The sequence below is a fragment of the Ursus arctos genome, unplaced genomic scaffold (genome assembly GCF_023065955.2).
Source record: "Ursus arctos isolate Adak ecotype North America unplaced genomic scaffold, UrsArc2.0 scaffold_9, whole genome shotgun sequence".
NCBI classification, from domain to species: domain Eukaryota; kingdom Metazoa; phylum Chordata; class Mammalia; order Carnivora; family Ursidae; genus Ursus; species Ursus arctos.
In genome coordinates this window covers 30,721,320-30,747,966 of record NW_026623111.1, presented here as the reverse complement: position 1 = coordinate 30,747,966, position 26,647 = coordinate 30,721,320, and the positions used below count along the sequence as shown (strand labels likewise).

Sequence of the window (26,647 nt, the reverse complement as noted above, 5' to 3'; positions counted from 1 at the left end):
AACTTCTCATTTTGCAGTGTGCATCTAACCTTAAAGCAAGGCCCCGGGGGGAAGTCAAATGCCCGGCCTGGGGCTTCACCGGGAGTTTCACTTCACTGGTTGCTCCTCACCGGCCCTTGCCGGCGTGGAAAGCAGAAGTTCGCGACATTAAAATAGATCGCATTGTGCATGCAAGAGTAGTACCATCAGCAAAGCGTGCCTTCCCGTTAGCTCACTTCTTCAATTCTCAGCTTGGCTCCTTGCAACCCAGTTGGATGGGCTCTATCAGAAACCCTGCCTGGGCCGGAGCGGGAAGCTTTGCAGGGTTTGCGGAAGCATCTGACCACTTACTGTTTTGTAAATTCTGCAATAAATTCCTTAATGAGTCCCAGTGCCAGAGAAAGAAGTACAGGGAAAAACCATTCTGACCTTCTCCAGAGCTCACCTTGACCAGGGGCACCTGCCACATCCGTCATTCTTCAGAGGGTGGACCTGCAAGGGATCCAGGACATTGGGATGTTACAAGAAAGCTGCCCTGATTTTTCTTTTGTTGTTTCTCATTTTTCTTTCTTTTCCCTCTTCACTACCACGGAAAGGCATAGAAGGAAGCCGCTTTTGGGTCGGCTCAATTCTTATTCCTGTCCTAAATCACAAACAACTGAAAAAAAAACAGTTGGAAACCAGGGAAAATCGCTTGAAAGCCAGAACCTTGCTGCACACACCGCATCACACCTGAAAGCTTGTTAGAAATGCCGTATTTCAGGATCCATCCCAGACCTACTGAATTAGAATCTGCATTTTAACAAGCCCCCCCTCCCCCCCGCTGATTTCTATGTACAATAAGGTTTGAGAACCTTGGGAAAGGAAAACTTAAAAATGAACTCAAGTCTTGCCCCCAGGGGCGGGCCCCTGTGTGAAATTTTAGGGTCACAGCGACACCTAGTGGTTACTTTGGTAGTTGCTGTTGCGCTTTCTGGTGGGCACGTTTCGTCTGGGTTCATGCATCACTGGAGGGACAGGTGACCCTTGTAGCAGCGCCCAGAGGTCTCCGAGTTCCGCTTCCCTCCACCACGCTGTCAACTAAAGGCATGGAGGCCCTCTACTAAATGCCTTTTACTAAAGCCTTCTACTAAAGCTTAGGGCGGCAGATAGGCTTAGCCCATTCTCTGCAGTTGAAACAGCAGGACAACTGATCTCAAAGCATTTCTTCACCCTTCACAAGACTTCTCATAAAATTCACAAAGCCATTAACACTCAGGGGCACAAGATGGTTTTAGAGATCATCTAGATGAGTGGTCCTCGCCTTTCAAGGATGACGATCACTATGTAATATAGTTGCTATTACTGAACATTTACTTTGTTTCAGGCACTAGTCTAAGCACCTGGATGCATTAAGTCGCTTCAGCTCCACAAGGCAGTGAGGCAGGTGATCTATATTACCTCTATTCCGTAGCTCCTCATCTGATCATTTCGTTAGTAGGTGTTGTTGGTTGAGAAAAATCTATACCAACAAGAAACTATGATGATGAATCTAGTAACTCTTGAAAATGAATTTGCATTGAATGAAACCCAACGCCTTCTATATATATTTTGGGAAGAGCAGTGCATGGGAATAAGATTTGTTATCTACCCAGCCTCAGACTGCTTGGGCACACATAGACGTGTGGCCTCTTGAAACAGCTCCAAGGCTCTCCAAAGGATTCATAGTCCACAGGCTGGGAATCCCCAGTGTAGAAGCACCCCCCAAAGGCCTTATTGATGCCATAGCATACAATCCTGAACACTCCTGATTTCATCTGGTTTCTGATGCCTTGGCCTTGGATGGCAGACTTTGGGGAAGAGCAGATGAGGGAACTGACTTCAGAGAAGTTGCCTATGGCTACACTGCTAGCTTGAAAAGCTACACTATAGAGACAGAGTCCGTGGCCAATCTCTTTGTTCTGTGCTCCAGCCTATACAGCCTAGCAAGAATAATCTTCCTCAAACACAGTTTTCTTTGGGTTAATCTCCAACTCAAAATTACCTCCAACTATGCCCAGCTGGCTATGTGAGATAAAGCCCATTCTGATTACCTTGGTTTTCAAAGCAAAATCTTACACCAAACAACCTGCTCGTCGCTGCTCCCTTCATGTCTCCTATGCTGTCTAGATTATTCCTCTTGTCCTCTGTGTGGTCAGGTCTCAAAGGAGACCTCTAGGAGGCCAGGTAGTGGCTAAGGTGACCCTCCCTGGGAAGCACTGCCTTGGTTAAGTCACTTGGAATACAGAGCTAGATCCTACATAGACAGACGAACAGTCAGATGGCCTTCTCAGAAGAGCAAACACAAGTTTACTGTAAAAAAATATATATAATTACTGATTTGACCACATAAGTGCACATGCTGGTGGGTATTCTCTTCTACCAGCCCTTTCTGGAAGAAATAGCATAACCAAAAGGTAGCTTGGTCAGCATGAGTCTTAGTCATTTCTTGTTTCTGGCTGCCCGGTATCAATTCCCTCTTCCTAAAAATACTTTATTTCCTTTTGAAGCATCCTCTCTTCCCACTGGTGGATATAGTCTGGGAGACAGTGACTAAGATTCTGGCACTTTCTGGTTAGTGGGTAGAGTGGTGTCCCAGGCTCACAGAACAGTAGACAACTGCACACTCTCTTCCTGGTATTTCAATCTTGACAAGAGGAGCAAAGAAATAGAAAAATATTCTATTTCATCCCCACAGTAGTGCCCTGGTCTTCCGGAGCCTTCTTTTAGACTTCCTGGTGGTCTTCAAGTCCTATCCCCCAAAGGGGGTGGGGGGGGTGAGGTAACTGGTTGATGGGCTTTAAGGAGAACATGTGATGTAATGAGCACTGGGTGTTACATAAAACTGATGAATCACTGACCTCTACCTTTGAAACTAATAATACACTATATGTTAATTAATTGAATTTAAATTAAAAAATTTTTTCAATCCTATGCTCCAGAAATATCATAGTTCCTGCCTGTTTCCAAGCTTCCACCTCATTGATTCTGTGAATACTCTGCATCCTTGAAAAAAAAAAAATTCTTTTGAATTAGCATGCTAGTCAACTACTGCTAGAATATGTTGTATAAAAAACAACCCCCAAAATCTCTGCTGTTTATACCAACAAGAATTTATTTTCTGAAGTCCCGGGTCTGTTGGTCAGCTGGGCAGTGGTGTGTCCGACTTCAGGTTCCGTTAGGTCTGTTCCATGGACCTCTCATTTGAGGACAGAAGCAGTTACTCAGGGTGTGCTCTTCTCATGGTAGGCGGTAGAGGGCGAGGTAGCCCACGCAAGCACATTTAAAATCTCTGTGGAGCATCCTCTACGTTAGTCTGCATTTCATTGGCCAAAGCTAGTCACATGGTCAAACTTAAACGCAACTGTGTGGAGATGTGTGTTACGGCTTTACTCCACAGGCCGGCACGGTGAAGACCCCAGGGAAGGGGCATCGATGTATTTGTATTCTTTTGCAAGGAGAGGGTGCAAAATTAGGACCATTAACCTACCTTGGTTAGCCAGAAAATAATAAAATGTTAACATTATGTTAACAATTTAACATAATGTTAAATTAATTTTAACAAAGTTAATTTTATCAATCTTTGCCTTTATGGTTTGTGCTGTCCAACTCCTGTTTAAGAAATTTCTGGTTCTTTGACCCAGGAATATCACACAGATAGTCCTCTTTATTTTGTTTTTCACATTTAAGTGTTTAGTCCACGGCCCAGCTGAGGCAGGGACCCAACTTTGAATCTTTCCTGATAGTTGACCAACTGGCCCACCCTTGGTTTTTGTTGTTGTTGTTTTCTTTTTTAAGATTTATTGATTTATTTGAGAAAGATAGAGCACATGCGGGGTGTGAGGAGAGGGAAGAGAGACTCCCCGCTGAGTGTGGAGCCCACATGGGGCTGAATCCCAGGACCCTGACATTATGACTTGAGCCGAAACCAAGAGTCGGCCGCTTAACCAACTGAGCCACTCAGGTGCCCTGCAACCTTGTTTTTTGAATACTTCATCCTCTTCCTGGTGAAATGTAATGCCACCTTTGCCATGGAACAACTTTCCATAAATGCAGGAGTGTCTTGCTGGAGTCTCTCTTCAATTTCATTATTCTGATCATCAACTTTCATGCTCATACTGCACTTCTCAATTATTCCATCTTTAATCCTTACTCAGAATCAGCTTGTCAAGTTCCACATATGCACACTAACAATATTGATCAATATTTTGTGTGGAATTTCTTTGAATTAAAGATTAATATGGGGGAAAGAGGGTTTTTAAGATAGTAAGTCTTCCTCCCCCTGGAGAGTCTCTACGTTCTGCAAAATTTTATAATTTTCTTCTTACAGCATGCACCTCATTTGTTAGATTTATTCCTAGAGATTTCATTTGCGCGCTATGAGTTAAATGTGATCTTTTAAAAATTACATGTTTTAACTATTATATAGAATATATAGAGAGAATATAATACATAGAATCAATTTATTCTATAGAATATATAGAATATAATCAATTTTTGTAGATGGCTCTCAAAGCCAGCAACCTTTATCATATAGCTAACATTATGTACTCCTTACCATGTCCTAAGCATTTTATGTGTGTGGAATGCATTCAAATACACAGCAACTCTATGAAGGAGTAGTATTATAACTATTCATCTATGAGGGAACTGATATCCAGAGAAGAACGGAGAGATTAAATAAGTTGTCCAAGGTCATATAAGGTGAAGCCAGGATTCAAACTCATTGACCAATATCCAAGGCGATAACCACAACACTGTATTTGCCTTTTAACCTTGTTAAGCCCTTGCCTTAATTCTAGTGATTTGCTTGTCTATTCTCTAAGGTTTGCCATGCAAACCACAAAAATAGTGACTACTTTAAAAAGCAACTAGCAAATCCATGGTGAACACCCTAGTGATGCTATGCTTGTGTGTGCACGCGCGCATGCGTGTGTGTGTGTGAGAGAGAGAGAGAGAGAGAGAGAGAGAGGAGGAGGAACTTCATAAAGAGCAGCATTCTCAGAGCTAATGGAATTCCCCAAACCTTTGGGATTGCTGGTCTACTTCGGGAGGAGCCAGGCATCCTCAGAGAGGCCTGACTGGGGAAAGAGGCCCAGGGCTCAAGGGCAACAGACAGTGTCAAATGACAGGCCCTCTCCTTCCCCACCCCACCCCTGGATTTGTGCTGAATCAAAGGCCCATTCAGGCCCCTCCCTTTCACAGAGCCAGGCCAAGGGGGCCATCCCTGGAGGCTGAACTACGACAATCCCATGGGCTTCTGCTCCACACAGGCTTGGGTTTGAAACCACAATATACTTGGCACTGGTTTTACACACATTACTTTCCCAGTGCTGGGGGGGGGGGGGAGGGAAAGGCATTAGAAGGATGAAAGGGGAGGTCTGGAGGGAGGAGGAATTCTTTTTCCAGTCTAGTGAATGAGGTTAATAAGTGGAAAAATAAAACTACTTTCCATGAAGGGTCTTTGGAAGGGTTACCAGGCCACAATAATTAAAAGCAAATTAAAAGGCTATATCATTCATGCAGCCTCAATGGCCTGTCTCAGCCCTGAGAGAGCTGAGTCTACTTCTGGGCAGTGGAGGGAGCGTGGGGAGGAGGGAAAGCAGGGAGGACTTCGGGTAATCGCATGTGGGGCAGCAACCAATGAGAAGCAGGGATCCCCGCCTGGGTCCCTCTCTGTGGCATCCCAAATGCTAAGTCGTGAATTAGGGAATTGATTGAATGATCATCTTCCAAAACCCCAGCAGGAATTGGACATTTGTTCACACATTTCCAAGGAATGTTTTCTGGTGCTTTGTGTCATGTGAAAAAAAAAACCCCCACACCAAACCAACCTTAGCTTGGTCATCTTGAGGGAGTCACTGGAAGCTCTCCGGCTCTCAGTTTCCTCTCTGTAAAAGGAAGGTGCAAACTAGATCAAGTTTTTTTTTCCAAACCGTGCTCTCCTGATCTTCTCTGAAACCTGGAACAGGTAGAAGGAGGGGAAATAGAAATTTTCATTAAGCAATTCAACCCTTTCTGCTTCTGTCATTTTTTACCTCAGACCATTTGCCACACCAGCTGGTTGAGCAGTTAATTCTAACCAGGCCCACCTCTGTGACACGCTAATGCTGTCAACAATTCCAGGTGACCTCAGGGGTCAGAGGCACTGCCTCTGCACTGGTTTGGCCCCTTTGCCACCTTGTGGGAGCTGTGAAAGGTTCCTGTCAGCATCGCGTCTTTCTCAAGGAGAGTGACTTGTGACAAGCCGGCGGGCTGGTAAGAACTCACAGGTTCCGGGCTGGCGGAGGGAGCCCGGTGGCCTGCGTGGAAGTGGGATTGCAGAGATCTACGTCTGTATTTTCACAGATGCAGGGCAGATACTCTGCCTGAGAGTCTGCAACCATTAACAATTTCCCGGCGAAACCTTTCTTGAACTCCAAAGGTGGGTTATATGATGTTCTTCCTATGTTTTCCAAAGCACCGCGGCTATTCACTCCCCAAGAACTTAAAATTGTGAGTGATATTGTTGAGGGAACAGAAGGCAAGCTGAGGACAAAGCAGAAACTGACACCCCGCAACCCCCTCCCCCCCATGGGACGTTTGTGACATTCCTCAGGCACTCCTGGCTGCCCTAAAGCAAAAAGAAATAGTTAACCTATACAGACCACAATCCTGCAAGGCTTGAGTCTCCCTCAGTTTACAAATGTCTTAGCGATCTACAAGAAAGAAGCATTTCTATCAATAACCTAGCTTCCAGAAGGAAATGTAGATACAATTAAAAATCTTTATAATCTGCAGCCTCCAGAAAGTTCCCAACTATCTTCATGTTAATGCCTTGCTAGAGGGGTAAACAACCTTAACTTGACAATAGCAAGGCCTCCAGTTTCCTGTGAGTCTTCTTTAACATATGAAAGTACTTTCTTGAAACCTCCCTTTTCCCTTACCTCTGCCAACCCCATAGTATATCATCAGCCACCCCTCACAACCAGGGGCAGCAGCTTTCTGCCCACGGGTCCTGTCCCCATGCTTTCATAAACCACCAATTTTGCACCAAAGGCATCTCAAGAATTCTTTCTTGGTCTTCGGCTCCGGACTCCACCCCACTGAACCTCACCTATATTCCACAACCTCATCAGTATGGGCTGTATACCCACTCTTCATGTACCCTTTCTCTAGTCTGGAGGTCAGAAGCCATAGCTTTCCACTAGGAATCCCCAGGACCTAGCAAAGTCCTTGCCCTACAAAGGTGATGGTATTTCCCAGAAATAGCAACAGCAGTATTTCCAGCATCTGCCACATGTTCTTCCATAAACTTCCCACTCCCCATCACCAGGCAGAATCTATTTCCCCTCCCCTGACACCCAGGGCAGGAGGAGGGCCAACTCCGGGACTGCCTCAACAAATAGAATCCTGCAGAATGCTTGATTTCCAGGGCTAGAGCATAAAGAGACATAAGGATTCTGCCTGATGCTGCCTCCCTTGGGATGTTGACCCTTGAAACCAGCCACTGGGTCGTGGGGAGCAAACAATTTCCCAGCCGACAGCCAGCTTCCACTGCCAGACAGATGAACAAAGGACCTTCAGATGACTCCATCCTGTAGACTTCGAGCTTTGCAGTGGAGGCATCAAACATTGTAGGGCAAGACAAGGTGTCCCTGGTTTTTCATGTCCAAATTCTTGATCCACAGAATTGGTGAGCATATAAATGCTTGCCCCGCCCCTCTAAACGTTGGAGTTGTTACTCAGCCCCTGTATTTGGAACAGTGGTCCATGATAGACACTAAATACATTAGTGAATGTCCAGCCATGGGTTCTAGGAGATCCCTGGCCCCTCCTAAGAGGGAGAAGAAAAACAGAGCTATTCCAGGAAATAAGTGGAAATGTACTGTGTTTCTCCAAAGTTCTAAGGCATAAATATCTATAAGTACCTACTAGACTATTATAGAAAATATTCTTTTAAAAATCAGGATCCTATCAAGCCATGAAAAGACATGGAGGGAACTTCAATGCATTTTACTAAGGGAAAGAAGCCAGTCTGAAGAGCCTATCGATTGTATGATTCCCGCTAATACGACCTTCCGAAAAAGATGTAACTGTGGAAGCGGTAAAACAGATCTGTGATTGGCAAAGGTTAGGGGAGAGGACGAACAGGCAGAGCGTACAGGATTCCTAGGGCACCGAGACTACTCCACGTACTGCAATGGTGGATACGTGTTATTCTCTATCCACACCTACAGAACGCACACCACGAAGCATGAACACTAAGGCAAACTGCAGGCTTTGTTGGTTGTCGGTATTGGTTTCTAGATTCACTGTCGGTTTCTAGATCGTAACAATGTCAGTGTTGGTTTCGAGACTGTAACAAATGAATCACTCTGTGCTAATAGTGGGGTCCCTGTGCTTGGGTGGGGACAGGAAGGATATGGGAAATATCTGTATTTTCTATTTAGTTATGTTTTCTTTCCATTCAATTTTGCTGTGATCCTAAATTGCTCTAAAAAATAAAGGCTAGGGGCTCCCGGCTGGCTCAGTTGGCAGGGCACATGACTCTTGATCTCGGGGTCGTGAGTTTGATCCGCATGTTGGGTATAAAGATTACTTTAGAAGTAAGTAAATTAAAATAAATAAAAAATAAAGGCTATTTTTTAAAAAGGTCATTTAAATATGGTCTTCTTTGTTTAAGAGCCTAGGGATTCCTTCTTCCCTCTCCCCAACCTTCTTGCAAATAAACAGGCTGTGAATTTTTAGTGTTTGCAGACTTGAGGGTAAAGTCCGACCATGTACCTCATGGGTTAATTTACCCCGGGACTTAGTCTTTCCTTCCTTCCTTTCTTTGGTGGGCTGCATGTTATCTGGGAGCTGATCTGTTTCTAACATAATTTAAGGACTCCTCTGTTTTTGCCTTGAGTGACAGGGAAAAAACCTGAACCTTACAAGGCACAGAACTAAATGAATGGCTTAGGAGGAGATTAAAACAAGGACTCCAGGGCAGTTTGAATAATGAATTAAGCCTTCATTATTCTTGTTTCTCTAACAGTTATTAATTAGTAACTGTTTTCCATAAAAATATCAGTGGGATCATCATTCTTAAAACTGGGCAACATAAACGTGATGTTTAATTTTGTGTTGTAATTAAAATTAGATGTTATAATTGGCTTTTATTGTTATGTCTATTTATTTAATAGGTATCTCCTCGGAAGATACAGCAGCTGACCATGTAGTTTCCAGATTATCTGGATGGCAGGTTAATTTATATGCACGCGTGTATGTATACACACTTGCCAAACAACTTGAAAGAAGAGTGGGTGTCTTTCTACGCCACAGAAACTTCCAACCTCCACGGAGCAGAGATTTGATGGCAGTATCAGTGGGCTGGGGACCGCAGGACAGGAAAAGGCATTGCCAGAAGCCTAGGCTGAGAAGAGGGAAGTTTGAGAGCTGCTTTCTTTAAGTTTTTCACTTAGAAATGATGACAACAGATAGATTCTTTTTATTAAAAATATTTTAAGAATGTGCATTTGTTAATTGGTTTTTTAGTTTTATCAGTGTTCAACATGTACAAAGGTTAACATGTCAAATGGTCTTATTTTTTAAAAAATTTTTAGAAGACTTTATTTATTTGAGAGAGAGAGGGAGAGCCCACGAGCAGGGGGAGGAGCACAGGGAGAAGCAGACTCCTGGAGGAGTGCAGAGCCCAGCAAGGACTAATCCCAGGACTCTGAGATCATGACCTGAGCCAAAGTCATACACTTAACCGACTGAGCCACCCAGGCACCCCTCAGATGGTTTTATAAGGCTTTAATTGAAAACCAGCCGTCCCCTACTGTCCTTTTCCATTCCTGCTTTCCTCTCCACACAGATGACCACTTATGTTTCTTAAAGCTGTTTCTTCTGGAGCTTGTCTCATATTTCTAAAATACATGCTTGTGCTACTATTTTTCATACCCTCATCTGTAAAATGGGTTTCACAACCTCATACGTCTGGTGTGGGCATGAAAAGGAATTAATTCAGGATGCCTGGCTGGCTCAGTCAATAGAGTGTGTGACTTTTGATCTTGGAGTCATGAATTCAAGCCCCACATTGGGCACAGGGCTTACTTAAAAAAAATGAAATAATAAAAAAAGGAATTAATTCATAAAAAGCACTTTTAACAGTGCCTGGCACTGTTGTTATATTAACTTTCTGCTTTTAGTTATTACCTATTTTCTTCTTACCATAAAAGCGTTATATTTAGCTATGTTACAACACCCCCCTTTACACACACACACACACACACAGAGTTTCCCCTCCTGGCCAGTATTTTTTTTATCATAAGTTTTAAAGATCTATATTTAGTGTTTACATCATTATCTTGAGTATCTATGGGTGGGTCACATAGGATTTTATGATTACATTTTCTTTCTTACTGGAGCTAATCATTATCTCTTGTTTTGTTTGTTTTACTTGTTTATTTGCTTGGTATAAATCTGACACCAATTCCGACGTGTGTGTTTTCCACAGAAGCAAAAAAAATTATCAGACATTGGCTAAGTGTCCTTCAATTCAATCCTTACACGATGTACCTGGAGACAGTGTCAGATCCCATAGGTGAAGGGCTCAGTCCCACAGGACTGTCCTCTCTTCCACTTCAGATGCCAACAGCAAGTCCAGATTGTCTCCTGCGCTTCTGACCCACCAGCTATCAATCAGAGGTTCCCATGGCCCCCTCCTTGAATTCAATTAATTTGCTAAAGTGGCTCACAGAGCTCAGGGAAACACCTTACTTACTAGATTACCAGTTCTTCATAAAAAGCTATAATTCAGGAACAGCCAGATGGGACAGCTGCATGGGGCAAAGTGTGGGGAAAGGGTGGGGAACTTCTATGCCCTACCCAGGCATGCCACCCTTTATGAATATCCATGTGTTCATCAACCAGGAAGCTTTCCAAACCCCATCCCTGGGTAATGATGGAGGCTTTATGACCTAGGCATGATTGATTAAATCACTGGCCTTTGGTGGCTGATTGAACCTCTAGCCCCTTTCCCCTCCCTGGTGGTCAGGGGGATGGGACTGAAAGTTCTAAACTTCCTATCATGTGGTTGGTTCCCTGGCAACCAGCCTCTATCCCTAGGTTATCCAGGGGCTTTCCAAGAGTCTCCTCATCAACATCACAAAAGACACCTGTATCGCTCTAATCACTTAGGAACTTCCAAGGGTGCCAGGAACAGGGACAAAGACCAAATATATATTTATTATTAATCATAATGTCACATTTCACTTTCTGTGGACCATGTCTTAAATCATTCCCAACCCCTCCACCAGAAATCTCTTCTCAATATATTCTAAAAGTGTAAACGTCTGGGGGGCAGCTGTCCTTCCCAGGGCTTGCTCTCCTCCTGCTGTATTATGCCTGGTGGTTCTCTAAATCGGCCACACAGCTGTCCCTCTGAGATTGCCTTTTACTATCAACCTTAAAATTCCTTTCTGTTCTCCTCTATAGCAGATCCTCTTTTTTTCCCCTCCTGTGAAATCTTCTTTCTTGCTTTATATTTTCCTTTTGAGTGAGCACATCCTTCAGTAGCTTCTAGGTTACGAATGTCTAAAAAATTACCTCACCTTCATACACGATTGATAGCTGGGCTAGGTATAGAATTCTAAGTTGAAAATATTTTCCCCTTAGAAGTGTGAATACATTTTTTCCTAGCTTCCAGTGCAGCTCTTGAGAAGGCTAATATTATCTTTTGAATGAGGCTTGTTACTTCATCTCTGGATGTGTTTAGAATCTTCTCTTTGCCCTTGGAACTCCAAAATTTTATAATTATGTGTCTTGGGGTGGGACTTTTAAAATCTATTATGCAGATAGAACCACCCTGGGTGGTTCAGTTGGTTAAGCATCCAACTCTTGATTTCAGCTCAGGTCATGATCTCAGGGTCATGAGATCGAGCCCTGTGTCAGGCTCTGTGCTCAGTGGGGAGTCTGCTTGAGATTCTCTCTCCCTTTCCTTCTACCCCTCCCCCATGCTCTCTCTCTCCAAAATAAAATAAGTAAATCTTTAAAGAAATATAATCTATTATGCAGAGAACTCAGTAAGTCCTCTCAACATGAAAAGTCATGTACTTCACTTCTGAGGATTTTTTTAAAATTACCTTTGAGTATTTCAATCCCTCTATTTTCTCTGTTTTCTCCTTCTGGAACTTCTATTTTATTCAAACATTGTAAATTTTTATCTGGTCTCCAAATTTTCTTTTCTTTTTTTCCCTCTCATCTTTCCATCTCTGATATTTTTCTGCTTTCTGGTATATTTCTCAAAATTTATCTTCCAACCTTTCTATGGTATTTTGCATGTCTGCTGTCATAGTTAACTTCCAAGAGCTTTTATATCACCAACTAATTTCCTTCTCTTTTTTTTTTCCTCTGAGAATATTAATGACAGTATCCTGAGGTTTTCTTCTGCTCCTTGCATTACTTCTATTTCTACTGAGATCTTCAAAAAAATATTATTTGTTTTGATCTCAGTTTTCCTATTAGAAAGTTTTTTCAGATGTTTGGTCATCCTTAGCTGCCAACTCACCTTTAAGAGTGAGGCACTAAAAAATGGATGGGAAGCTATGTGGGGTGTGGGTGAGAGTGTGTGTGTGTGTTTGTGTGTGTGTGTATGTGTGTGTGCATGTGTCCATGTATATACATGTGGTGTTGGGGGTTATAGCCAATGGGTGGAATTTTCTGCAGGGTGATCGTGCCGGGCCATCAGCAATCTGAGACTGGAGTGGAGGAAAGGGGGGTAAGGGTCCACAGTGTAGGAAGTAAAATTCTACTTCACCCTCAATTTTCTGTTTGGTGCCCTGCCCTGACATCACTGAATCTGAGTCTCTCTGGCCTCCCTTCCTTAGAGAGTCAGCCTCTGGATTTCTGAGGGGGAGGGTAAAGGGTGGACAGATCTCAGTGGGAGCATCTGTGTACTTCTTGTATGAACTTGTACCTTCTGTTCTTAGCCTCACTTTCACCCAGAGCCACCAACTCCAGAGGCTTTCTGAGGTTCTATGACCAAATCAGCTGCCTCCAGGCTGCCCCAATGTTAGCAGTTTAGCCTCCTTTGGTCAGCTAAGTCAAGAGGCACTAGTTCATAAACTTCCCAGCTTCCAGAATATTTATTTCCTTTTCCACTTTGTTTTCCTTTTGTTCTTGTTGGGTATATATGTATGTGTGTGTGTGTGTGTGTGTGTGTGTGTGTGTGTGTATACACACACACATATATATATATTTAACCATTCACTGTCATTTTGGTGGAACTGGTGGTGGGGGAGTTGGTTAGGGGAGACACAAAACTGTAGACGATATTTTCAACTTGCCACAATTAGCAGGATTTTTGAGTGATAGAATTCAAACAATGTAAATGGTGAAATATAAACCGAGCTGCATTAATTTAATTCCTGTTAGATTCAGTGTTGACTTTTAAAATTTCCTGGGGGTCGTAGAGCTGGTTGTTTTTATAGGGTTTTATATTTCCATAGGACAGCATCCTATTTGTGTTGCATGTTTAGGTCAGGAAAAGAAAAAAAAAAAAAAAAAGCACTGGAAATCAATAAATCACCTCAAGCATTAGAAAAGGAATAGCAAATTATACCCAGAGAAGCAGATAGAAGGAAATTGCAAGGATAAAATCAAAATGGGGCCGCCTAGTTGGCTCAGTTGGTTACATATCTGACTCTTAGTTTCAGCTCAGGTCTTGATCTCAGGGTCGTGAGTTCAAGCCCTGTGTTGGGCTCCACACTGGGTGTGGAGCCTACTTTAAAAAAAAAAAAAATCAAAATGAACCAGAAAACAAGGTACAGTAGAGATATGCAGCGAAGTCAAAAGTAAACCCCGGCGAGACTGATCATGAACAAAAAAGAGAAGACCTGAATTACCAATATCAGAAATGAAAAAAAGACTTCACCCTAGTGACTAAATACATCATATTATGAACCATTACACATTCAAGAGTTTTATATAAATCGGACAAATTCTTGGAAAAATAACCTGCAAAATAGACATTAGGCATCTGAATATGTCTTTAAATTTTTAAAAAATTGAATCTGTATTTAATCCTTCCCATAAAACAAAACAAAACAAAACAAAACCCTCCAGGCTAAAATGGCTTCATCAGAGAATTTGACCAAAGCTTTAAGAAACAAGACCAATTTTATACAAACTCTGCCAGAGAGAAAAAGTGGAGCAATTTGCAAGCTGTTTTAAGAGGCCAGCACAGTCTTGGCACCGAAAGCTGATGAGGACATTATAAAAAAAGAAAATTAGAAATACATGACAAAAATCCAGAATAGAGTATTAGAAACCTGTACCCAGTCCAACTTCCTTCTGATAACATCTCAGCTGGGTTAGCCAGGTTCCAGAGTTGAAGGTGGTGGCCGTGTCTAACACACTGGCTCAAAGAGGGAGAGGGCCTTGCAGGAAAGCGTGGAGAGCTGACCAGTCTTTCCTCCCCTCAGTCACACCCGTCATTCGAGAGAGATCGACTTCTTGTGGTATGGCCAGCTACCCACGATTGTTTCTTAGAATCTTAGGTTATCCTTTTATTGTTTTACCTACTCATTGTTTTTCTTTTTCTTCTTTTTCCAACCCTCAGCAGTCTTACTCTCGCCTAGTGGTTAAGACCACTGCTTCTGGAGAGAGTGTTGGGTTCAGTATTCGTGATGAAACTAATCTGCGTCCATTTAATCAGACACAACTCTTGGTTCCTTCTATTGTCGCAGCAGGTCTGAAGTTAGTGAGCATGAGTGACCCTCTCCCTCATTACCTCGATACCAGGTTCTCATTCTGCCTGCATCCCAGGACTGGACTGCCCTGTCCTCAGCTTACAAACCAGAACTTTATTATTAATTTATTAAATGTGTCCATTTAATCAGACACAACTCTTGGCTCCTTCTATTGTCACAGCAGGTCTGAAGTCAGTGAGCATGAGTGACTCCCTCCCTCACTACCTCGATACCAGGTTATCATTCCGCCACAAAGATATGTATTAAGCAAACGTTTATTAACAAGCAAGTACTGAGCCATTTCTGTAAGCTGTTCGCTAGCCTGAAGGAAGGCCCAGCTTTCTGTCCCTTCAGGTGCTTTGTCGACTGCCTGGCGTGATAAGGTCTTTCAAAACAGACTCACCAAATACCCAGACACAGGGCTCTCTTTGCTTTAGAGCTGGCGTTGACTGGAGAGTGAGCCAGTAACCTCCGAATCCATGGATGTACACAGAACCAGTTAGGGGCTTAGCCTTGAGCTTGACCCTTGAGGGTGAAAGCCGCAAGAGTCAAGGTCCATGTATTTCATTTGTGCACTTGTGGGGAGTGTCTCTAAAATAGTTTAGCCAAGTCACATGTGTTCAATACCTTTAATTGCACCACACAAAGCTCATTTCTAAAATCCATCACACTATTTAAGCAGCCGCTATGATCACAAATGAAACCCATTTTGACATTCGCCACGCTGATTGGCAACGCGGTAGATCGGGACTAAGACACACATAAACTGAAGCATGTGTAGTATACTGGAGCCCGGGTTCTGATCAGAATGTTCACCGACTACTGTTCCTTAGAACAGACCACCTGAGTTGTTGCTTAACCGAAGGAATACATATATCACACGGCATACATACAAGTATTTGAAAGTAAGCTATAGACACGGAAACAACCATCCCTGCCACATCCTAATTAATGACCTGGACAAAGTATTCAACATTTCCATGCCTCAGTGTCCTCATTTGTCTACACGCATGGACTGTTGGTCAACAGAATGAAATAATGTCTACAAAGGACTTAATACTGTTTCTGGCATACAAAAAGCAACTAATAAATGCAAGCTACCATTATCAGTTGTATACTGTATGCCATGGTACATCTTCCTTTGCTTCTCAGAAAGCCCTGCTTGTCAGTCCACACCGTGGTACAAATGGGGAAATGAAACTGGGGTCCAATTACATGTTCTGGATGCAACTGCATCCCAGGGACTGAACTGCCCTGTCCTCAGCTTACAAACCAGGAAATGATTTTTCCTTGGTATTTCCAGAGACGACTCATGATAATCAAGGTCATTAGAGACTGATGTATACATCAAAGTTTCAATTTATAAATCCTAATGAGAAATACAGAGACCAAGTATGTTAGTTGTTTGAGTTCCTGGGAGTACGTGGATGGTATCTTTAGCGTGGGTTCATTTTATGCAATGGATGAATTACTGAAGCCTTTGCATTATTCAAAACTCATGTAATTCAAAGCAAATGTTCCCATATTAATAAATTTAAAGTATGGAGGAGTATGTTCCCAGAGCACATAAATCTACACCCACTGGCATGTAACTTCCTTTTAATGGTGCCTTTCATTTCTTCAGCATGATCTCTGGTATTCTGCAGAAATGAATCTGCTAAATTATAAGCATATCATATCGTAATAGCTGGTAGGTCTTCTTCAGAGCCTTTTTATGACCCCTAAAGTGTGTAATAACTGCATCGTTTTTGGTGTTTCCTTGTACCACCATTATAAATGCTCTGATGACATGGTCATAGGATATAAAAAAAACATTTTAAATTATAATAACCACACACTTGTCACCAAAATCACTTGAAGTTCTAAGTCATATGAATAGCAGCAGAGTTTAAAAGATACTAACGAAAGGAAGAGAGAATTTCTGTTTTAGAACCAGTGTTGCAGTTTGCAATTCCCTTGTCTGAGCAGGTTTGAAATTGAGCAATTCTTTGCCTCTTTTTTAATTTGGGGGATTTGCATGATTTCTCATTTTGAGCACAAAACAAAACCTTGTGAATGTTTTGTATTACATAGTTACATGTAACTCAAATTCACTTAAAATGTAACTGTGGTCCTGACAAATTATTGCTTGGGGGGTCTTTTCCTTTTTTCAAGGAGAGTATAGCAGAAAGACCTTAGCTGTAAAGCCCCCAGACAGATTTAGGTCTAATTTAGTTTTCTTTGACTTATTAGCTGTGTGGGACTCAGTTTCCTTATGTATAAAATGGAAATTACAAATGCCTGTCATACAGGGTGATTCTAGAGATGAATATTAATATTTACCACTTATTAGAGGGCTTACTATAGGCCAGTCAATTTATATATATTATTGGATTAATCTTACAGAAATTCCATGATGTAGAAATTACTATTCCATTGAGAAAAAAGGCTCATGGAAGTTAAGTAACATGACCGAGGCCAAATAACTAATAAGCCGCAGAACTGGGATTCAAACTCAGGTTTGAACCGACTTCACATCAAGACGCTACGCTTTCTTCCTAGAACTAAATGACAATCTTTAAAATGACCACGAACAGTAGCTGACACGAAGTAGATGATTAAATAAATGGCAATTATCATTACATTATGGGGACCTCCTCCCTCATGTCCAAACACACACACACACACACACACACACACACACACAATTACAAAGAATCTGTATACTGCATTGCCTTAGCCTTCTTCCTTATTGGTTTTATCACTCATGGTATATAAATAAATAATATGAAAGGAGAATTGGAACTCCTTAAGCTCTTTTCAGAGAACTTACAATAACAAAGAGAAATAACCATTGCTTTTCTTCCTAGAAACAGATAACTCTGGCAAAGCCACCAAGCTATCTGCCAATAAACTGAGTGTGTGTATCTGTTTCCTGGGGCTGCTGGAACAAAGAGACATGGACTCGGTGACTCAAACAACAGACATTTACTGCTTTGCCGTCTGTGAGCTTCCTTCTGTTGGCTGTGAGGAGACTCTGTCCTCTGCCTCTCTCCTTGCTTCTGGTAGTTTGCTGTCAACCTCTGGTATTCTTTGGCCTCACAAGTATCCCCCTGATCTCTGCCTTCTTCTTCACGTGCTGTCCTCCCTGTGTCTCTGTCTCGTCACACAGTCGTCCCTCTGCGTGTGTATGTCTTGGTGTCCAAACTTCCCCCTTTTATGAGGATACCAGTCATCATGGATTAGGGCCCACCCAAATGACTTCATTTTAACTCGATTACCTCAGTTAAAGACCCTCTTTCCAAGTAAGGTCATGTTCTGAGGTACCGGGGGTTAGGACTTCAATCTATCTTTGGGGGGAGGGTTACAGTTCAACCAATAGCAGTGTGTAGAAGTGTGCATGTGTGTAAGAGAATACGTGTGAACAAGGCTAGCGCTTGACCAAAAAAAAAAGGGGGGGAGGGGAGAGGTTCGAATTGTTGAAGACCACCTACCAGCACATTGGATGTGTTAAGTCATGACTCTTTGGGTTGTGAGGGACAGGGACTCAGCTTGAAGTAGATAAGCCAAGAGAGAATGGGTTGGTTTATACAATTAAACCACAGAAACAGCAGGAGGGAAAGAGCCTTAAGGATGGAGGGACTTGAAAGCTGTCAAATCTCTTTCTCACCCTCTGCTCTTTTCTTTCTTCTGGCTGTCTCCGTGAGGCAGCAGGCATGATGCTCGAACACTCCACACTTCCATCCATACTGCCTCATAACCAGAGAATTAAGAACTTTCCTAGTTGGTGAGGGAAGGATGCCAACACGCTCTCCTTGGATCACATGACCTTCCCGAAACCAACCCCTGATTCTGAGAGGCTGAGGAAATATGATTGGGTCCACCCGGAGCACGAGCCCATCTCCAGTCACGGGTCCGGGGCGACTAGGCCCGGCAGGGTTGAAATTGGGGAGGAGGAGTTGCCCATCACAGAAGGGCTCCGGGCACATGCGCAGCTTGAGGTGAGGCTACAAGTTTGACTTCCCGCCAGCTTGCCTGGGGGCTAGTGTCCCCAGGGAAGGTCTGATCTCTGCTTTTTCTCTGTCGTGGGATCTCACATTCCTGCTTGTTGGTTAAGGCTGTGGCGGGGACTGCCCGGCTCTACAAAACCCATTTTCTTCTTTTCCTGGACACAGAGCTGCACTCCGTTTCCCAGCCGGCCTTGCGAAGCACTGACCAGGTCACTGAGTTCTAGCCAAAGGAATGAGGCTGAAAGTGATGTGTGGTTCTCCCAAGTCTGACCCATAAAGCCTCCCCTTCTCATGCTCCTTCTCCTACTGCCAGTTGGATGCAGATGGGTACAGCAGCTTGAAGTCGCGTGGTGAAGTCGGTGGAACCGCCACATGGAAGGAGCAGAGGCTCCCGTATCCCTGCTTGGAGGAGAGGAGCCCCATTTTAGACTTATTCCAGGGAGAAGCAAACTTCCATTATTGGAGCAATTACAAATTTCGGAGCTTTGTACAGCCACGAGTGCTGCCCTACTGACAGACCTTCTTCCTTCTCTTCACCACTGGCTTCGTCTCCTCTGGTTTCCCCAACAGCTGGAGGGGAATCCTGGAACCCACTGAGCTGTGCTGGAATCCTGACTGCTGCTTCCCCGTGGTGCGACTTCAGATGTCACCCATCTTCCTTGAGGTGTGGTTTTCCAATCCGTAGAATAATCATGCCTACTTCACAAAGTGGGTGTAAAGATTGAACTGGAGAGAGTATGTGAAATCTAGCTGTGGATTCTAGGTGTTGATAGCATATATTTAATGATTTATTTATTTGTGAGAGAGCGTGGAGGAGGGGCAGAGGGAGAGACTCTTCAAGCAGACGTCCCCCTGAGTGTGGAGCTGACGTGGGGCTCAGGTCTCATGAGCCTGAGGTCATAACCTGAACTGGAACCAAGTTCTCAGCTGCTCAACCAGCTGAGCCACCCAGGCGCCCCTAGTATATATAATTTTTAACTGCCCCAGGGTGACTTCATCCTAAATGACTTCCCACCTGGTTCTGGCTGCGTTGGGCACTATCTTGTCAGTAAGGAGATTCCTCAGTCTCAGAAAAAAAGCCTTCTGACTTAGAAGACTAAATTATGTCCTTAAGCTATGGTGAAACGGCTGTTGTCACTAATCCTCCTTCTACCAGGAGGCAGACTCCCTCACATACTAAATCCCAGGCTCTCGTCCTACGTCTCTGGAACACATCAGATAGGAATACTTCTCAGTTCCAGGCTCGCAGCCCTCTGCTTCTCTTATTCATTCATTCGTTCATTCGTTTGTCCATTCATACACGTGTCCATCTGTCTGCTTATTCATTCAAACCCGGAACAAATATTTAGAGCATGCCAACTCTGTGCTGGAGATCCGGAAGGGAAAAGGAAAGGCGTATCCTCACCCCCACGTTCCCCTTCGCACGAGAAGTCAGAGAAGAGAGTGGTACGTGCCGCGGCTGGTGCAGGGAGCCGCAGATGCCCAGAGGAGGTACGCGGTCCAGGCGCTGCGGTCAGGAAAGGTGTCCCACAAGTAGCGATGCCTAGCACAAGCTTTTCCAAGCAGAAGGATGGCAAAGCTCTTTCTACCACAACTACTAGCTACCCCTGCAATCAAGCAATTGGGGGATCTGCCACCTGTCGGCTGTATCATTTAGATACACCGCACCATCAATCACCACCACCTCCCTTTCCAAGCCCTACCCTGCCCTACTTCCAAACTTTTTAAAAATACAGTGCCCTGGGGGAGCCTGGGTGGCTCAGTAGGTTGAACACCGGACTCTTGGTTTTGGCTCAGGTCATGATCTCGTGGTCATGCAATCACGCCCATCATCAGCTCCACTCTTGGCTCGGAGCCTGCTTGGGATTCTCTCTCCCGCCCCTTCTACCCCTCCCGCTCATGCTTTCTCTCTCTAAAAAAAATAATAAATCTTAAAAAAAAAAATACAGTGCCCTGTGTAGTCCTATAGCTATCAAAAATTCTTTCATGCCTCACTCCCTCCCCAAACCACCAACATTCCACTCAAAGGGGCATAAATATCTTGAAGGTGTTCTGTATGTATTATACATATGTATATGTACATATGTACAGTCTTCAAAATGTTTGTTACATATGGAAATGCTTTAAAATGTAAAATATAAGTATACATGTTTGCATACATATACATACACACATATATATGCACCAATATACATATGTATAATCTCCAAATTTCCAAGAACAGTAATTGTTCAATTGGGGTTACTGTTTGGTACCTCAGATACCAAACTTTATTAAATTTCTCCAAAAGCAATAACAAAAGGTGGCCTACAGCATATTTTACTATCAAAAACAGCCAATAAACTCAACAAACTTGGCTGGCTGGCTGAAAGTGCTTGACTGATACAAATTATTTTACCTTTTTCCTTTGAGAAAGCTTTATTGTTGGAACAGAGTTAATGATTTCTCCCCTTCCTTTGGTGTCTAGAATAATGTGTGCTATGATGCATGCCAAGGCTTGGATGACTAACAGCTGCTGGGAATTGCATATCTACTGAGGGGTGGGACTGGAGATGTATTTTTTACATATATCATTATCTCTACCATATTCCCTCTCTGAGCTGTCTCCCAGATTGTTGGAATTTTTGATGGCCGTGAGAGTGACCCTTAGGGCTCAGAGAGAGGAAAGAAGACTTCTCTTAGGTTTTATTAATAATGCTAACGAGAATAATGATGATAGCATTTATAATAGCAATAATCAATACATATATAATTAAGAATTATGCTCATTTACACATATTACCTCATTTATGTCTCAATTTCACATATGACTTCATTCATGTCTTATAACTTCTCTGTGAGGTGGGTTCAAGTATTAGAATCCTGATTGTACAGATGAGGAAGGTAAGGCACAGAGAGGTTTAGTGATCTGCCCAAAGCCACACAGCAGTGGCAGAGATAGAATTGGAACCTAGGCAGTCTAGCTCTAGGGTCCACCCTCCTTACCCCTAAGCCATGTTACTGTTTCACTCCTTGTATGCACTTCAGTCCTAAAAGGACAAGAAGAAGAGCCAGGTATCTCAGGGGAGCAGGAGGTACTGCAAATACCTCATAAGACCCCAGGCTCTGAACTCAGGGCCCCGAACTTCTGGGTCCCCCCCCCCCGTCCAGCAGGGGGCGCCCACAGTCCACATTTTCTGGGTGCACTCTTAAGGACCGAAGCCTCAGCTGTTGAGAACCAGAACTCCTGACCTCTATCAGGAAAAACCCCCATTTTAAAAAACTTTGTCTATCATTCTTGAAGTATGTATAGTGCACTAATCAAAGGAAAGCTCCCATGTGTGGAAAGAATCAGGAAATAATACCCTACATTTCTTAGAGGACCTGCAATGGGCATCGATAACCACAAGCCCGATAAACCTGCATAAGCACCAAGATTACAGCAGCATTTCCTGGCTCCAGATAAACCACAAAGACAAGAGAGGTAGGGATTTTTCTTGCCACACTCAGAAAGCATGTGATTCACACGAGCCCCAGCTCTCGGGGTGGCCTCGGACTTCACAGTCCTCCCAACCTGGTCCGTAAGGTCGTGGAGCCCATGCCGGACCACTGCGCTGCCCTTTGGAGCTTATGTCGAGGTGTTTCCTTTCTAGTGACCTTTGTTATACCCTTCGTAGGAACTAGATCTGAGGAGCAAAGGGGAAGGCCACACTTCAACCTGGTCACGAGAGACAGGGGAGTGGCTTTGACACAATTTGTACCTTTGGTAGTGGTGGGAGGAGAGTAGCTCGTGGAGGGGTGTGTACCCCTCTCAGGCACTGCCTCCACCCTTGTAATACTCTGCAATGAAGTGTGGGGGGGTAACTTTTAACGGGGCCTCTCAGACTAGAAGCAGGAACAGAGTGGATTGCCCTGAGAACCCCAGTTTCTTCCAGCTGCCCTGGGGATCCCTAGCAGCCCCTCCAAGTGACCCCTTTTCTGAATATCTTCTGGTATAAGAAATATGATTCAAATTAAATGAGAGGAAAAACAGAGGGGAAAAACAGTGCCAGCCTCCAGGGGCTAGAGATTACCCGGGTTCAGATTCTCGTTTGGCCTCCGAGGGGCTGGGCAGCCCCCCCCTTTCCGCACCGCGGCTTTCTCTTGCACAAGGAAAGTGATAAAATGCATCCCTTAGGGTCACTGAACACGTCCAGGAATTAAGGCACGTTAAGAGGCATGTAGGAAGCACTCTGTGAGTCTGAGCTGTTGTGGTCAAACCTATTGACGCAGGCCAGACTCCTCACGGAAGGAATCTTGCCTTCTGCCACCACTGCCATCTCCCAGGTCATTCTTTCTGCTCCGGGCCGCACGGGCACACTTCCTGTCTTCCCCCCAGAACGCAATGCCCTCCTCACCTCCTCTGAACTGCGAACTCCCTCCTTCAAGGTCGCTGACTAGATGCTATGCCGGACGTTTTCTCTCCTGCAATCGGGTCCCTAGGCATTTACCCTCGTGACTAACTGGCTCGGGGTTGGGTCAGTTGAAGTTCAAGAGGGCCAACATTCTGACTTTGACTGTTATTGATTTGTGGCGTTTATAAGCCAAAGTGCAGGGCCTCCGGGGCCAAGACTGCAGGCCCAACAATGTGTCCCTTCTCCTGGGGCCCTGTTTACCTTCCGGGAGCGGGCAGGGTGTGGCCAGAACTTCTGGGGTGGCAAGAGCACCAGGGTGTGGCGAGAACACTGGGTGGGGCTGCCCAGGACAGGCCTTGGAGAAAGGAGCCGAGCCACCAGCCGCAGGGGCCCAGGTCTAAAGGCTGAGGTCCCCTGTGTGTCCTGCTCTGTTGTGGAGCAGCTGTGGAGACTCGGGCTCTCTGCTCCTCGCACACAACAACAGCAACGGCAACACAAATAGCATGACCTTTCCTGAGTCCTTAGGAAGCACACGTAGCACTCCAAGCTCTGCCTTCGTCATTAGGACCAGGAGCTATGTGTGGGTCCTGAAACCACCCCCACTAGCTGCATGACTTTGGGGACTTGACTTAGCCTCTTGATTCCTCGACATCCTCCTCTGTAAGAAGTGGGGCGGTTAAAGCACCTTTGTGGACTGCAGGGCTGGACGCACCCACAGGACCCCCCCCCGGCCACCATGCTGGACCCAGGAAGGGGAAGGCAAAATTAGACCAGGTGATGTTGGGGTGGGGGAATTTATCTTGGTGACTTTCGGATGTCGGGTGCATGTAGGTATAAGGAGGCAAAGCTAAGAATCCAGGAAAGAATTGCCAGAGAAGGAATTAACTATCAGATTTTATATGAAAATACCCACCTTGATCCTGAGAGAAAACAGACCACCTAGCAACAGTAGTAATTGAGCGGAGCCTTGAGCACAGAAAACCAAATGAGAACTCACTGAACAAGGCAAAGGTCAACTACTTAAAACATGTTACATATCATAAGGTTCTCAATCAAGGAAATAATGTATATGTAAGTTGTAAAAGAAGAAGAAGGAGAAGAAGGAGGAGAAGGAGAAGGGGAGGAGGAAGAAGAAAAGCACCTTCCTCCTTGGGTTGTGGGAGGATTAAGTGAGAAAGTCCTGGAATAGTTTCTGGCCCGAGGTAGTGTTGGGTAAGTATTAGCAGTTGCTAATGCAAATTTCACATGCACGACTTCGTGCCGCACTCACAGCAATCCTGAAACAAGTCCTCTAAGAGCAGAGGCTTAGGGCACACGGAAAGAAGCAAGCAAAGCTGGGATTTGCTCCCAAAATTACCTGATTCTGAATCTCAAACTCTGGAACCAGGATCACGGTGTCTTACTGCCTTTCACTGACCAACTTCACCCCAAGACACCTTGATTGAGTGCCTTGCTGTGAGCCAAGCTGTTGTGACCTTATTTACTTGGTTGAAACATTCCAAAGTGCTCAGTTCATAAGCACTTACAGAGCTCTTCTCCCTGGGCACTGAGCTGGGTCCTGGATCCACCTCCGGAGTGAGATGTTGGTCTTGCCCACAAGGAGCTCACTGGCCAATCTGCAAACCGAAAAGCCCCTGCGTTGTGATCAAACAGCTTGACAAGTCTAAAGATTCTCTCTGCTTGCAATTCCATTTGGACAGCTACCTGAACTTCCTTACATCTTTTGAGGGCCTTAACTAAAAACACCTATCCTGTTTTGCTTGAAATTCCCACCTCTAGATGGAGGTTTAAAGTAGACTGTTACATGGGGAGCTTGGGTGACTTAGCTAGTTAAGCGTCTAACTCTTAAAGGCTTTTTTTTTTTTTTAAGATTTTATTTATTTGACAGAGAGAGAGTACAAGCAGGAGAAGCAGCAGGGAAAGGGAGAGGCAGGCTCCTGCTGAGCAGAGAGCCTGGGGTGGGGGAGGGTGGATCAGTCCCAGGACCCCGGGATCATGACCTGAGCCAAAGGCAGACGCTTAACTGACTGAACCACCCAGGTGCCCCAAGCGTCTGACTCTTGATTTCAGTTCTGGTCATGATCTCAGGGTCGTGGGATCAAGACCTGCATTGGGCTCTGTACTGGGCATGGAGCCTGCTTAAGATTCTCCCTCTCCCTCTGCAACTCCCCCCCCACCAATAAATGAATACATCTTTAAATTTTAAAAAATTCTCTCTAAAAAAGATACACTGTTCCATAAGATGAAAGAAAGGAATAAACTGAGGGAGACACTGACCATCCATTTATCATTTATCAGTTATCAATTAATCCTTGAAAGACTAGAAAGATTTGGTAAGGGTTGGAGGAAAGGAAAGACATCCCCCTCTGGGCACAGGCCTCCTCTAAGTAGTGGCTTTGGAAAATTGCAACCACGTTCTGGAAGAGAGGTTGGGTAAATGTTACCACTGAGAAACTAGGGAGAAAGTAGTAGATGAGATCTGCTATCTGCAGGCGTAACTCACCTCCAAGGTGTGTTGTAGATGGCTGGCTAGGGAGACTCCAAACACCAAAATCAAATCCATGCATTTATGAAACAGACACTGATGGAATACTCTACGGGCACTATGCAAAACCGTGGGGATTTCACGTGAAACTAACCCCAGTCCCTGCTGCCAGGTGCCCTCGCTATAATCTGCGACTGAATGTCAATAAAGGTGTAAGCCAATCAATTGAATTAATCTGATTTTAAGAAGGAGAATCAGGACCAGAAGCCTGGGGTTTTTGACTTTGGTCATGGTGCTTTATACTTGGAAAGAGAAAGGAAGGACTTAATACAGGAATGAAGTTCTGAGGACGTGGAGCCGCTTACAAACACACACGTAAGAGGTTATCCCACAGTTGAGTTCAGTGGGTACCGTGGAGTCTGCTTTCTATCAACGGTCCTCACTCACAGGGCGGGGGCTCCCTCAAGGTGGGAACTTTGGGGAACCCCTGGAGGAGGTGAGAATAGGGGAGGTGGGGCCCAGAGGCCTGGCAGTGGAACTGGAAGGGGGGCAAAGCCAGTTTCAGAATCTCGAGGTAAGCGTTTGAGAGCAGGTAGACTTGCGGAACCCACAGGGTTTGGGAGAGGTTGTGAAATGCGCTGAGTTAAACCGAAACTGCATGGTTGCTGGGCTCTCAGAGTGGAAGTTCTGAGACTCGTTCTGTTAGAGCCTCAGGACTTTCTGTGGTTAGGAGAAGGCGGGCCCAGGGCCCGAGGGGTGTGGCTTGGGTGTGGCCTGGGGGGATGGTAACGCTCCCAATCCCACCCACTTTCAAGGCCTCCTTGCTTTACAGCAGGACCCAGAGGGTGCAGTGTTCTGCAGGAAGGGCTGGGGTCTGACCCTACTGACGAAGTTTCCTGAGAGGAGGGCCTCCAGTGGAAAAACGTGCCTCTGGAACCTAGGAAATCCGCACTTGATCTTAGCGGAGAGGTCGAGAAGTGATGGACCCCAGGAAATCCATAAGGGCCGTAAAGCTTTTACTGTTTCTGTTCAATCCAACTCAACTCAACTGAATTCAACGGATTCAGCTAACTATTTAACGTGTAC

General features: G+C 44.5%; 1 long non-coding RNA gene across 1 annotated transcript; it reads right to left on the bottom strand.

Moving 5' to 3' along the window:
- Window positions 1–405: 405 nt before the first annotated feature.
- LOC123001557 (uncharacterized) lies at window positions 406–23,166 on the bottom strand. Its single transcript, XR_006410568.3, has 3 exons — window positions 23,080–23,166; window positions 5,832–5,888; window positions 406–471 (listed from the first exon to the last, which is right to left on the bottom strand). It is a non-coding gene; the product is annotated as an uncharacterized LOC123001557 (long non-coding RNA).
- Between the last annotated feature and the right edge of the window lie 3,481 nt (window positions 23,167–26,647).